We start from the raw sequence: 12,288 nt of genomic DNA, 5'->3' as shown, positions 1-12,288 counted from the left end.
CCGGCGACTGATCTGCCTCGCCTGGGAAGAGCGCAATGATGGTGCCAACTTGGGCCAGTGAAGCGACATCCTCCACAACTAGACTGAAGAACAAACGACAGCAACTTGTCTGTTCCCCTTCCCCCAATTCCCCAGCACTGTTCCAATCCCCCCAGTTTCCCAATAAAAATCTTTAAAAAAAAAACAAACAAAAAAAAAACAAACCTCAAAAATAATTTTAATATATGACTAATATATACATATATATATATATATTAGTCAGCATTAATCACAAGAAGGTGAAATCACAATGTCTGTATCTCATAAAAAATTATTTGTCATGCAAAAAATGATGAAAATATGACTCATAATCATGTGGAAAAAATAGTCAGTAGAAGCAGAAGCATAAATAACACAGATGATAGAATTAGTAGGGAAAGACATTAAAATAAAAAATATGATAACTATATTCCTTATATTTAAGAAGGTAGAGAAAAGTATTAGCATGTTAAGGAGAAACATGGAACATATTTTAAAAGACCAAAATTGAACACAAAGAAATGAAAAAAAAAAACAATTTCTGAGATGAAAAATAGATCAGATAGAATTAACAGCAGATTGAGCACTCAGTGCCAAAGAAAATCTTAGTGATCTTGAAGACATAACAATACAACCTATTCAAAATTAAACACAGAGAGAAAAAAATGGAAAAAAATAGAGTACCAATGACCTATGGACAACTTCAAGTGGACAAATATATGTGTAATTAGAGTTCCTAAAGGAGAGGAAAGTGGGTGGGAGAAACTTTTTCAAAAATAATGGCCAAAATTTTTCCAAATTTGATTTTAAAAAAGGAAAACTATAAACCACAGATCCAAGAATCTCAATGAACCCCAGGGAATAGAAATATTAAAACACCAAGGCACATCACAGTCAAATTGTTCAAAACCAGAAATGGAAATTAAAATCTTGAAAGCAGTCAGAGAAAAACGTACAGATGAACAAAGATAAGAATGACAGCTGGCTACTCATAAAACACTGTAATCCAGAAGTTAGTAGAGCAACATCCTTAAAATACTGAACAGATAGAAAAAAAAAGTCAACCAATGTGGGGTTGGCATGAGGGAAACAGGCTTCCTCTTACCCTGAATAAGGGGGTCCCAGTTCCATATAGAGAGAATGCCTATTCTACTTCCCAACTAATTCAGGTACAAAATTTTGTGGTTTTTATACCCTTTTCCCTGTTGACTCAAGAAACGTTCAAGTTAGCCTGTACTGATAAATGCTTAGAACAAAAGTAAATTCAGTGCTGTGCTTGTCTCTCTGGATTCCCATGTCCCCTTAGGTTCTTGTCTGATAATTTTGTATTCTTTTCACAGCACTCTGCTACTTTTAGTTGTTTTCAGTGGGAGAATGGTCTGAATAACCTGGTTTCTCCATATTTCAGGCAGAGTAATTAGTAATTTTCATGGTCATTCTCCATTTAACTATACAGTATTATGAACATTTTATTATTTAAAGGTCATAGTTTATATAACTAATCATATTGGTGATAGCCAATTACATAAACAGTTAAATACATCATTAAATGGCACGATAAGCAAAAAGCAAACAAAGTAATGTAGATCCAGCCTCCATTCCTCTGCAATGTAGAACTACAACTTGTCACTAAGGACCTCTCCTACTATGTGTGGAGAAGACAATATGAAATGTGAGGAGGACACTGTTATCAGTGAAAAAAATATAAACTTCATAAAGTTTAATTTATTCCTCATTTTAAGTTAAAAATAAACATTCGTAGAATTTCTAATATTTTCTACTATTCTCAGTGGATCATACTGTTGAAAGGTGAACCATATAAATTGTGATTTTTGAAGTAAAAATGATCAAATATTGACAATTTCATATGGCTTGACTTAATTCATCCCATTTTAAGGAATGCTGATATAGTCAAAAGAGCATATAATTTTAAGGTAGAACTTTGATTCTACCATTTAGCTATCCCTGGAGCTTTTCAGACATTACTTTGCATCTCTGAACTTCTAGATTATTGTGAGGTTTAAACAATATGACTTTCCTAAAATGATTTCCAAATTCTGGCACAACAGGAAATCAATTTAACACAATGGTTAAGATGGTGGTCCAGGCATCAGTCAACTGTAGGATCCAACTCTGATTCTATCATCTACTAGATAAGTTACCTTGGTAAAATTACATAAATTCTTTGTGCCTCAGTTTCCTCATCTATGAAACAGAGATAAAAATAATACCCACACCACAGTATTGCAATAAAGATTAAAGGCACATGTTTGTAAAATGCTTAGAAAAGTGCCTGGCACATAGTAAACAAGTAGTTATTAAATTTTTACTATAGCAGGATATCATTTAAAATTAACAGCTTCCCTCCACCCTCTTCAAGTGGACACAATCAAGAAATGCAAACAGAATAAAAACAAATGCAAATGAGTATCCTTATTCACCTAGAAGCCAATAACATCATTGAAAAGAACAGACATCTGGAATTCTAACCATGAAGGAAAACAGTTTCATATTTATAAGAAGGCAAAGGACTATAAATATAATAATTATTTGTTAATATAGGAAATGGCCATGCAAAAGAGTACAAATGACCTTAAACATTTCCACTTGCATGAGGTGGAAAGTCGAGCAGCTGCTTTAGTTACTTGGAGTTTTTCAGTAATTCACTTCGCTTTTCCAATGTGGGAATGTAGTTCACTGAATTGTTGAAATCCTGTATATTCTTTCTCCACATGGCCTCTGCTCCAAGGAAAATGTGACATAAGGGGCTCACAGCCAGAGTTACTATCAAAAGCTAGGCAAGCAGAGAAATATTCATGCTCCTATAAGATGCTGCAATTATGGAATATAATAGCAATTTTAGGCCAAATGTTGAATCCTGCAAAGATCAGTTTGAAATGTTTGCCCCAACTTTGCTTTATAACACACATATTTTGCAGTTTTGCAGGCTCCCTAACAGAGGTTTCCAAATTTTCTTGGTACGTGGCAACCTTAGTTTCTCAGTAATATTTTTATGGGTCCCTAGGCCAAAAGAAATGTTTAATAGTTCTGTTTATTAAGTGGTTAGGTCCAAACAATTTAATAAGTATTTACATCCTAACAACTTCTTAAGCCTTGGAATCAGATTGGACACTGCCACCTTCATTTCCTGTTCCACATTGACTTTTGCACAGCACCTGCTTTTTATCACAACTACCAAAATGCCAATTTTGCAAAGATATGACATCAACCTGAATGTAATTCACACAGTATCCCCACAAGGGTTTCTCAGCTTACCTTGAAAATTGAAGCTATACTGTGGTACTCCTATGAGTTTGCTGTGTCACCCTGGGACACCTGACACACAGTTTGAAAACGACACCTCTATACCATTTCTTATGTATTTGAAGTTAATTCAAATAGGTATCCATTATGGGCAGATTGCTGTTTGCATCTAAATATCGCTTTCTACGTTTAGAAGTGTTTTCATTGAGAAAGAGGCTGGATGATGGTATTTGAATAAAAAAATGTAAGGAGTTATTTCATAACTCACCACAAAATATTTATTAAGATTTTACTGAATATGAAGGGTGATGAGTAAGGCAAACAGAATTATGTATTCTTCAAGAAGGTTAGTGTATTTGGCTAAATAGTTTATACATAGGTGATCTGATATGTCATTTTCTCAGTGAACTTTGGTAACATCTCCCCTATATCTCGACTATATACTCCTTCACAGTTCAGGTTCCCTTTCTTTTTCCTGCTCTTCCCCCCTACTTCTGATACTACATGTCTCTCCGCTGCTTCCCAGCTCCCCACATTCAAGTACAATCATCTCTTCATTTTCCTAATAAGCTCTGTGATTCCCAAACCCATGTCTTTACCCATGGTATTTCCTGTCTGGTGGAATGAATTTCTCCCCATTTTTCACTTAACAAACTTCCATTCATCCCTGTAGTCCAGCTCAAATATTTTTCTTAGTGAAATCATTCACTATCCTTAACCTGATTACTCTTCCCCTTTTGAGAAAAATTACTCATTTGCTCCTGTTTCTTCTTATAGTACTTGGTACATATGGCTATGTTTCTATCAGTGTTCCATAAGTGAAGAACCACTGGGTGGGGAGGAGGGGAAGAGAGAAATAGAGACAGGTAGAGATACATGATAGATGATAGATAGATAGATAGATAGATAGATAGATAGATAGATAGATAGATATAAATATAGATATACACAGGATTTCATAAAGAGAATTGATTCCATAATTGTTGGAAGAGCAGGTTAAACAGATTGTGTGAGGCAGTTATCATACTGATCAATTCATAAGATATATAAATGTTGAATAATTATGTTGTACACCTGAAACTTATATAATATTGTATATGCCCACTGTACTTTAATAAAAAGAATGAATAATGGCTGTACCTAAGGAAAATGCAAATAACCTGGAAAGGAACTTTTATGCCTCTCTAACGTTTACCCTAAATCCTAAAACCATTGTATAGTAATGGTAGGTTGGCATTATACCATAAGAGAGGGAGTAAAAGTTTTGCCATTTTTAACTAGTTAAAATCCTGAGGTAAGTTCCTGGCTTTGAAATTTATTAGCTGTTAAGGATTGAGAAGATATTTAACATTTCTGATCCTAAATGTTCTCACCTCTAAATGAGAATAAGAATAACTGCCTCATAACCAATTTGCATTACATACTTGTCACTCTTTAAATTTTATTTCCCTTTTGTTGATTGAAGACACAGAAACAAAACTTTTTGGCAAGAAGTTTACCTGCAAAGAATTTTTCGGAAGTGTCCAGGGGAGAGAAGGACAGATTTGTCAAATTAAAAATGCAATGACAGGGTCGGCCGAGTGGCGCGATGGTTAAGAACTCGCTTGGGATGCCAGAGGGCCCCAGTTCGGATCCCACATATGAGGGCCAGTGAACACTGCCCTCCACAGCTAAGATGCTGAACAACAGCTCGACCTGGAGCTGGGCTGCCGTGAGTCGCTGGCGACGGCGTAGGCTGCAGTCCCTGTGGCAGTGGGTTGCCACGGGCTACCGTGTGTAGCCAGCAGCCAGCGTGAGCGGCCAGCAGCCGCAGTGAGCGGCCGTCCAGAAGCCGGCGACTGATCCGCCTCGCCCTGGAAGAGCGCAGTGATGGTGCCAACTTGGGCAAGTGAAGCAACGTCCTCCACAACTAGATTGAAGAACAAAACGACAGCAACTTGTCTGTTCCCCTTCCCATCCCCCCAATTCCCCAATAAAAATCTTTAAAAAAAAATGCAATGACAGGCTTTTAGAGAAATTTAAAAAAAATAATTCCATGGTTGCCAAGGTTACAGGTAGTCTGTTCATAATAAAATAACATTTTTCTCATATGAGTGTCATATCTGTCAAAGTTTTCACATACCTTAAGATATTAACAAAAGTTAAGGATCAAGTGTTTTGCTGTTGTTAATTTTTATTATTTTATAAGGAGTCAATAGCATATAGCAAAAGCTAAAGGTTACTTATATTCTGGGGACTATTAATGGGACATGATGTGCATTTTACCATTAAGGGCATCAAGGCAAGATGCCATAAGGATCAGAACAAAGATGCGTATTCTTAAAGCCTCTCTATGAAGGATGGATGCAGTTCTACATAGAGTTGGGGTTCTGTCTTGCTGTAGGCTATTAATGATGTGATTACAGGTGGGTATAGGCTATAGAGGACAATGACTCTGGAGACTGAAAATTATGGAATGATCATGTTAGTGATGCTCTGGAGTTTAAAACAGGCCAAAACATAGATTAAAAAGAGAACCTGGGATTAAATTAATGCTAAGAGAGGTTATGATAAATAGAAATGCAGACAGAGATAGGTCGGCAATATTTTTCTTCGGTTAGTTCTGTGCCAGTGGATTCTGAAATATGATGTATATAAATGAAAATAAACTGAATAAAAATTGGCATTTAACCAGTAAGTCAACATTTATTTTTAATTTTATGATTTAATTGAAGATAATTTTAAAGAATATTTCTGTTGTCATATATGTCCAGAAAAATGGTGACTCGGTTATATTTAACTAAATAATAAGTCATCAAATAAAATAACCTTATAAACACAATTTATAAATTTGAAAGTTCTATTCTACATACATGATAAAATTTTGATAGGGTTAAATATATTAACCTCATCCTAAATGGATTAGGCTATATAGGTATGTTAAGTGTTTCCTTTTGGAAATACCCAGAGATTCTTCCTGCTTATTACCTTGTTATTGATCAAATATTTAGAACTTACAGTGTATTGTTTGATGCTGTTAATCATCTTTTCCTATTCATACATTTGTTCATTTGTTTGTTTATTCATCATTCAACAAAAATCTGTGAGTCCCTAGTATGTGTCAGGTTTTATATAAAGCACTAAGTATATATTATAAGTAAGATGTGGTCCTTGTCTCAAGGAGCACACATTCTAGGAAAAAGCAGGCACCTAAACAACTGACCGAAGTGAGACAAATGTTCTTAAAGGCTGTGGTGTATTTGTGTTGTGTCACCGTAGCCAAGTTTGAACTGTTTCCCAAAATTTCCTTCTCTGCATAGGTCCAGGTTCATGTAGACCATGTAGACATATTGTGTGAGATTTAGAAGGCAGGATTAAAGCAGCTGTCATCTTTGTTTTGTGCTTTGCAAGTCTGTGTAGGGCATGAGACTCTTGCAGCTCACGTAAGCTTCTCTGTGAGCTCCCAGGGTTGGAGTGGAGCACAAGCTGGGACCATTGCTCTTTGACTTCTTCAATTCAGAATCTCTGACTCTTAGGCCAGATGAATGTTTAGCTTCATGATGATGGGCATCAGCTTCTCCTGCAGGACACCCCCATTGTCAAAGATGGAAGCCTAAGGTAGTGGGAGATCAACCTATGTTCTAGTAAGTTCTCATTGGGTCAAGCTCACTTTCACAGATTCCACTCTGTCCTTGCTTTCCCAATATCCCTTTTGTATGATTTTTCTGCAGACTTCAAGCTCCACATTTTTATTTTTATTTTTTCTTTCCATAACATTCTAAATATTAACACAGAGAACCATATGTGAATTAAACATTATTTTCATCATGAGTGAGTTTAAAAGGGATCAGCAAGAAAAAAAAATGTAACCTTGACACTAGAAAAAATGAGAATGAAGACAACTTTTATTTTAAAGTTGTTTACCAAGAAGGCAATACAGCAAAGTGATCAAAACTCAAGTGAATTCTAAAGTCAAATTACCTGTGTTGAAATCACAGATCTGTGGGAAGCTGGCTATATAATTTGAGCAAATAACTAGACTTTTTGGAGTCTTCCTATTTGAAAGAGCACCATGATTATACACGTCTCATATGTTCACTTTAAAGAGTAAGATTAAAATGTAGAGTTTTTTTCTAAGTACTGATACGAAAGATCTCAAAAATACATTGTTAGAGGGGAAAGCATGATACAAATCAGGGGATATAAGGTCTCACCTCCTGTGTAAAGAGGGGAGAAGAGAAGAAATATAAGAATTTCTTATATTTGCATGAAGAAACATTGGAATGATACATAGAGAAATCAATACAAATAGTTAAATCTACCTATGAGAGTGGCTGGGTGTGGAGAACTGGGTGGAAGGAACAGGGTGGAAGAAAGGTTTCCACTATAAACCTTTCATTTTGTTTTGATTTTTGAAACATGTGAATATATCAGCTGGTCAAATATAAATAAATACGCACCAAAAAGAAAAATAATATTCTTAGTGCAGCACCAGGCACTTGATAACATACTACAGATAGATATTGGTTAATATTATTTTCACCATTGATAAATAGATAGGCTTAAAACTCCTTTGTATGTTTCAAAACTCATCTTTAACATCACCTTTCCTGTCAAGCCTTCTGTGATTCCCCAGGAAGAGTTGGGCGCCCTTTTCTTGTGCTCCCATAGCACTTTGTTTCTAGTTCTATCTTAGAATTGTAAAGGGGTACAGGCAACTGTCTTTCCAGTGGTAACTAACTCAATTGGCTTAAGTGAAGTTTCCTAAATGTGAACCATAAGATATTCAGATGCAACTGATGTATTTAGGAAGTACTCCTGAGAGAAAGTAGGAAGAGGAGTAGGGAGATCAGAACAGACAAAGGCAAACAAAGGTGTGATTTCAGGTGAAGTCTCACTCTCAGTCTGATCCCACAGGGAGCTCTGCGGTATGCATTATAACTCTGAAGTGGTCTTTCTGTAAGGTGAGAACACTGGGCTTTCATACTGCCCCATTAGTCAGTGGCTAAGGGCATTGGATGGGACATAAACTTGCAGGTACTTGGCAGCTCTCTGCAGGCAGTGTTTTGAAGGAAGATCTCAGGTGAGAGCCATTTAAAACAAAGCACACAGAAGATGCACCATAGGGGCACACAAGTCAAGGTGGGGAGGAATCTAGGTGTAGCACCAACAGTGTCTGTCACACAGTCCTTTCTTAATGAACCCCTACACTTTTAATTACTTTATTCCCAGCTCCCCTACTACTGCCATATCGCTTCTGGCTCCTGGCTCAGTGCCAAGAGGGGTTGACTTTGGAAGTCCCTTTCGATAGTAAATAGTATTCCAACCTATGGCAGTAACCTGAGTGCCTTCTGGCCTCAGCCTGAAACCAGGTTGACATACTCTGCAGAAGTCTCTGATGGCTGACATCCCGGCTGCTGCTGCCAGGACAGCTACTGTGGCCTGGAGTTGTTGCCACAATCCTTAGGCAGGCACTCTGTCAGCCCTCCTGCCACATTCCAACACCTTTCCTCCCTCTGTGGCTCATTCTATTACTACTGTGGCCTCTTGATATCTACAATAGCTTAACACATGGTTGTAAGGCTGGCTTCCTTCTGACCTTACTAACCACAGACACCTAGATGGCCACATGCCCCATCTTTTGTTTTGAAGACTTGCTGCCCAATACTTCTGCCTAAATCATAATATTCATCCCATTCTTGTGGTTCCATTCAGAAAAGAGAAATTACCTTTGTCCCTTCTGATTCTGATTTTAAAATCTGTCTCCTTTTCTGGTGTTCCTGCCATTCTACACGGAGTTGCATCATCAACATCTCAGGGTACTGAAATCTGTCACCCCTGTCTTCTGTTTCACAGTTGAAATCTGTGTTATAAATAGAACATTCTTATTGTTAGGAAACATTTCATAATTTAAAATTTCATGTTCAGATTTCATTATTATTTTCATATATAATAAATATATCCATATTTTTAAAAATTATTGTGTATACTAGGCAGGATCCAGTGATATTTTTCCACCATACATCATTCTCTATTATAAAATTAGAAACTCTCCCTGATAGTGTATAAGATACGCGTGAGCTGTTCCATGATGGACATTTATTGTATAATTTTAAAATGCTACAGTGAAATGTCTTATATGATGGTTTGGCTTGAACCAAGACTCTCTAGTAAGAAACAGGTTTCCATAGATAGATGGATAGATTAGAAAGATAGATATAGATAGATAGATAAATAGATAGATAGATAGAGAGAGAGACAGACAGAGATAGATAGATAGATAATGTATAGCATATGTTATAATAATTTCTCTAGTTCTACTTTGATGGCCATGTATTCTACAATACTTATTGAGCCCCTACTACTGGGGTAGGCCTTGGTAATAAAAGATGATAAAGAAATCAGAACTACCCTTAAGGTATCACAATCTAGTAGGGGAGACAGACTTGAAAATAAATAATTATAATGCATTGTAAAGGTACCACAAAAAAAGCAATGGCAAGAAATGAAAACACCAAACGTTTGCAACAACTAACTTTGTCTTTAATTTGCATCATGCTTTGTTCAATTAATGAACAAATGATTGATCCTGACTCAGCTCAACCCACCCAGGCCAAGTTATATTCTTTTTCCTTGTGACTGTTTTACAATTAATCACTTAATCCTATATTTCTTTACTTGTCTATCTCCCTGACTATACTCTGAGCTTCTTAAGTTTCTTTTTTTTTTTTAAGCTGAGCCATCCTGCTGCCTGTTGGCAGCTCAGCTTGGGCCGGGCATCAAACTGCTGTTGCTCAGAGCTCAAACTCTTGAGCGAGCTCTTAACCAACTGAGCCACTTGGCCAGCCCTTACTCTGAGCTTCTTGAATACAGGATCCTGCCTGATCATCTTTGTATCCAAAACATTGATTATAAATTTTGGCACATAGTTGCTCCTCAATGCATGTTTGTTAACTGAATGAATGATCTGAACAACAGATGGAGAGGGAAGAATTATATACATAAATACATACATATATATATATATATATATATTTATTTAACTACTAATGATCAAAAATTGTCCAGCTAAAATTCTGACACTCAAAGCAAGGTTGAGAGTATCACCTAAAGTCACAGGCTGGCCCCGATTTTATTTTCTTGTCCTAAGCTCCAGTCATGGCAAATTGGACATACCTGTGTGCATCCACCATGCTTAAGCTCCTTAGGGACGGAAAGTAGTTGTATCTTCCAGAGCAGCATGGAAGATGTACTGGAAAGAACTAATTATTTTCTATGTCAAGAACATTGGCTTTTAGGGTCTGTCAGTGCTGCAGGAGAGGATGCTAGGGCTGCAGCCTCACTGGAAACAGCCTGTCCCTTGTGAAGCCCCTTCCCCTTCCCCAGTACCGGGGCCTCTATGACCAGGATGCCAGCCCACCACCACCACCACCACCACCACCTCTGTGAAATGGAGCTTTGGGCACAAGGTCAGAGCTAATGGCAGGCACAGGACTACCAAGCACATGGAAGGCCCAGCAAAGCCAGCAGGCAACCTCAGGCCTGACAGCTTTACCACTCCGGAAGGCCCAAAGCTCGGTTCTAGATGTACAGGCTGGGTAAATGCAGTTGAAGAAGGCGAAATGAGGATCAGAGTTAACAAAGAAATTGCAAGAAAATTCCTCATAAATGACTTTGCAAGAGAGAGAAAATCATCATCCAGATGTTCTGATTCGAAGGGCTCTACGTCTGCATTGTCCACTGACTTAGAGACAAGATGAAAGTGTCCTGATGAGAAGACGGAAGCAGATCAACTATGGGAAGAATAGCATCACCTATGATCGCTATATTAAAGAAGTCCCAAGACACATTTGACAACCTGGCATTCATCCCAAGACCCCCAACAAATTCAAGAAGTATAGTCGATGATCGTGGGTCCAGCAGATCAAACTCTGGAAGGTGGCTCTGCATTTCTGGCACCCTCCAGCTAAAGAAGGATGTAATTTTTCAAGAAATACATCCGGTAGACCTCAGGGAAATGGAGACCAAATCAAGAGAAAGCAGCTCCAAGTCCCAGACGAGCTCTTAATATAGCTTTAATATGTACTCTGGCACATCTATTAAAGTTAGACACATGGATTGCCAAGTGGAGGATGAGTTTGACTTGGAAACTTGTTTAACTGAACACTTGAAAGACTTCTCAGCCATGAGCTACCTGATGCCATGTGGAAGCCATTGAGAGCAAGTTGCCTCTACCTGGCTAGGTGGAGGGCCAGCGAAGCATGCCTTCACCTTTGCAACTGGGTGGTTTCTGTTAATAGTTCATTTCATGGGGAATTGTTATTCTTGCCTTATTTTCTTAAGAAACAATTTTATGTACACTGAGTGTATTTTTCATGTTTTAAATCGTAAATGGAACTAAATCCAATGAAAATTGAACTTGAAACAATCTCGCAACAAATTTAATTGCTTACTCCCTACCATCCTGCCAAGTTAACCTGACAAGCATACTTTAACTGGTTTCCCACAAGTATTTTAGACATTAAGTTGCTACTTGTCAGAGGGCTGGTTGGGGTTTAACTGTATGTTCACGGGACCAATCCCGAGCGTCACCTTTCTTTACTGATATCTGACTAAGTATTCTCAAAATCGGATACCTTTAATACCTTTATGGAAACTGAAGTTTTAGACTTTTGTCAATATGTCAAGGTGGCTTTTTCCCTCATACAGAGCACTGAATAGTCAAAGATACTAAATTGAACTGTTAGATTGATAGACTTTATATAAATTATATGATCTTAATTTGGTACTTGGAAACAGTGCTAGTTAGGTCTTCTACCAAGAATACTCCAAGAGTTAAGACAGCCGAGGGATTTAGAAAGAACATTTTTTTACACAGTTAATTTACCATGTAAAATTGCTGTAAATGATAATGTATGCAGATTTTCTGTTCAAATATTCAATTGTAAACTTCTTGTTAAGACTTATGTTTCTATTGCTTTTGTGTGGAATGACATTGCAAAAATAAAAAGTAAAGAATCTTAAAAA

At 37.2% G+C, this 12,288-nt stretch overlaps 1 pseudogene; it reads left to right on the top strand.

The window, feature by feature from the left end:
* LOC109389928 (histone RNA hairpin-binding protein pseudogene) overlaps positions 1 to 11,479 on the top strand; it is an 85,976-nt pseudogene extending 74,497 nt beyond the window's left edge.
* The last annotated feature ends 809 nt before the right edge of the window (positions 11,480 to 12,288 follow it).

This window comes from Hipposideros armiger, unplaced genomic scaffold, assembly GCF_001890085.2.
Source record: "Hipposideros armiger isolate ML-2016 unplaced genomic scaffold, ASM189008v1 scaffold_250, whole genome shotgun sequence".
Lineage (NCBI taxonomy): Eukaryota > Metazoa > Chordata > Mammalia > Chiroptera > Hipposideridae > Hipposideros > Hipposideros armiger.
The sequence above is the reverse complement of the archived record's forward strand: the minus strand, read 5'-3'. Positions and strand labels throughout refer to the sequence as shown.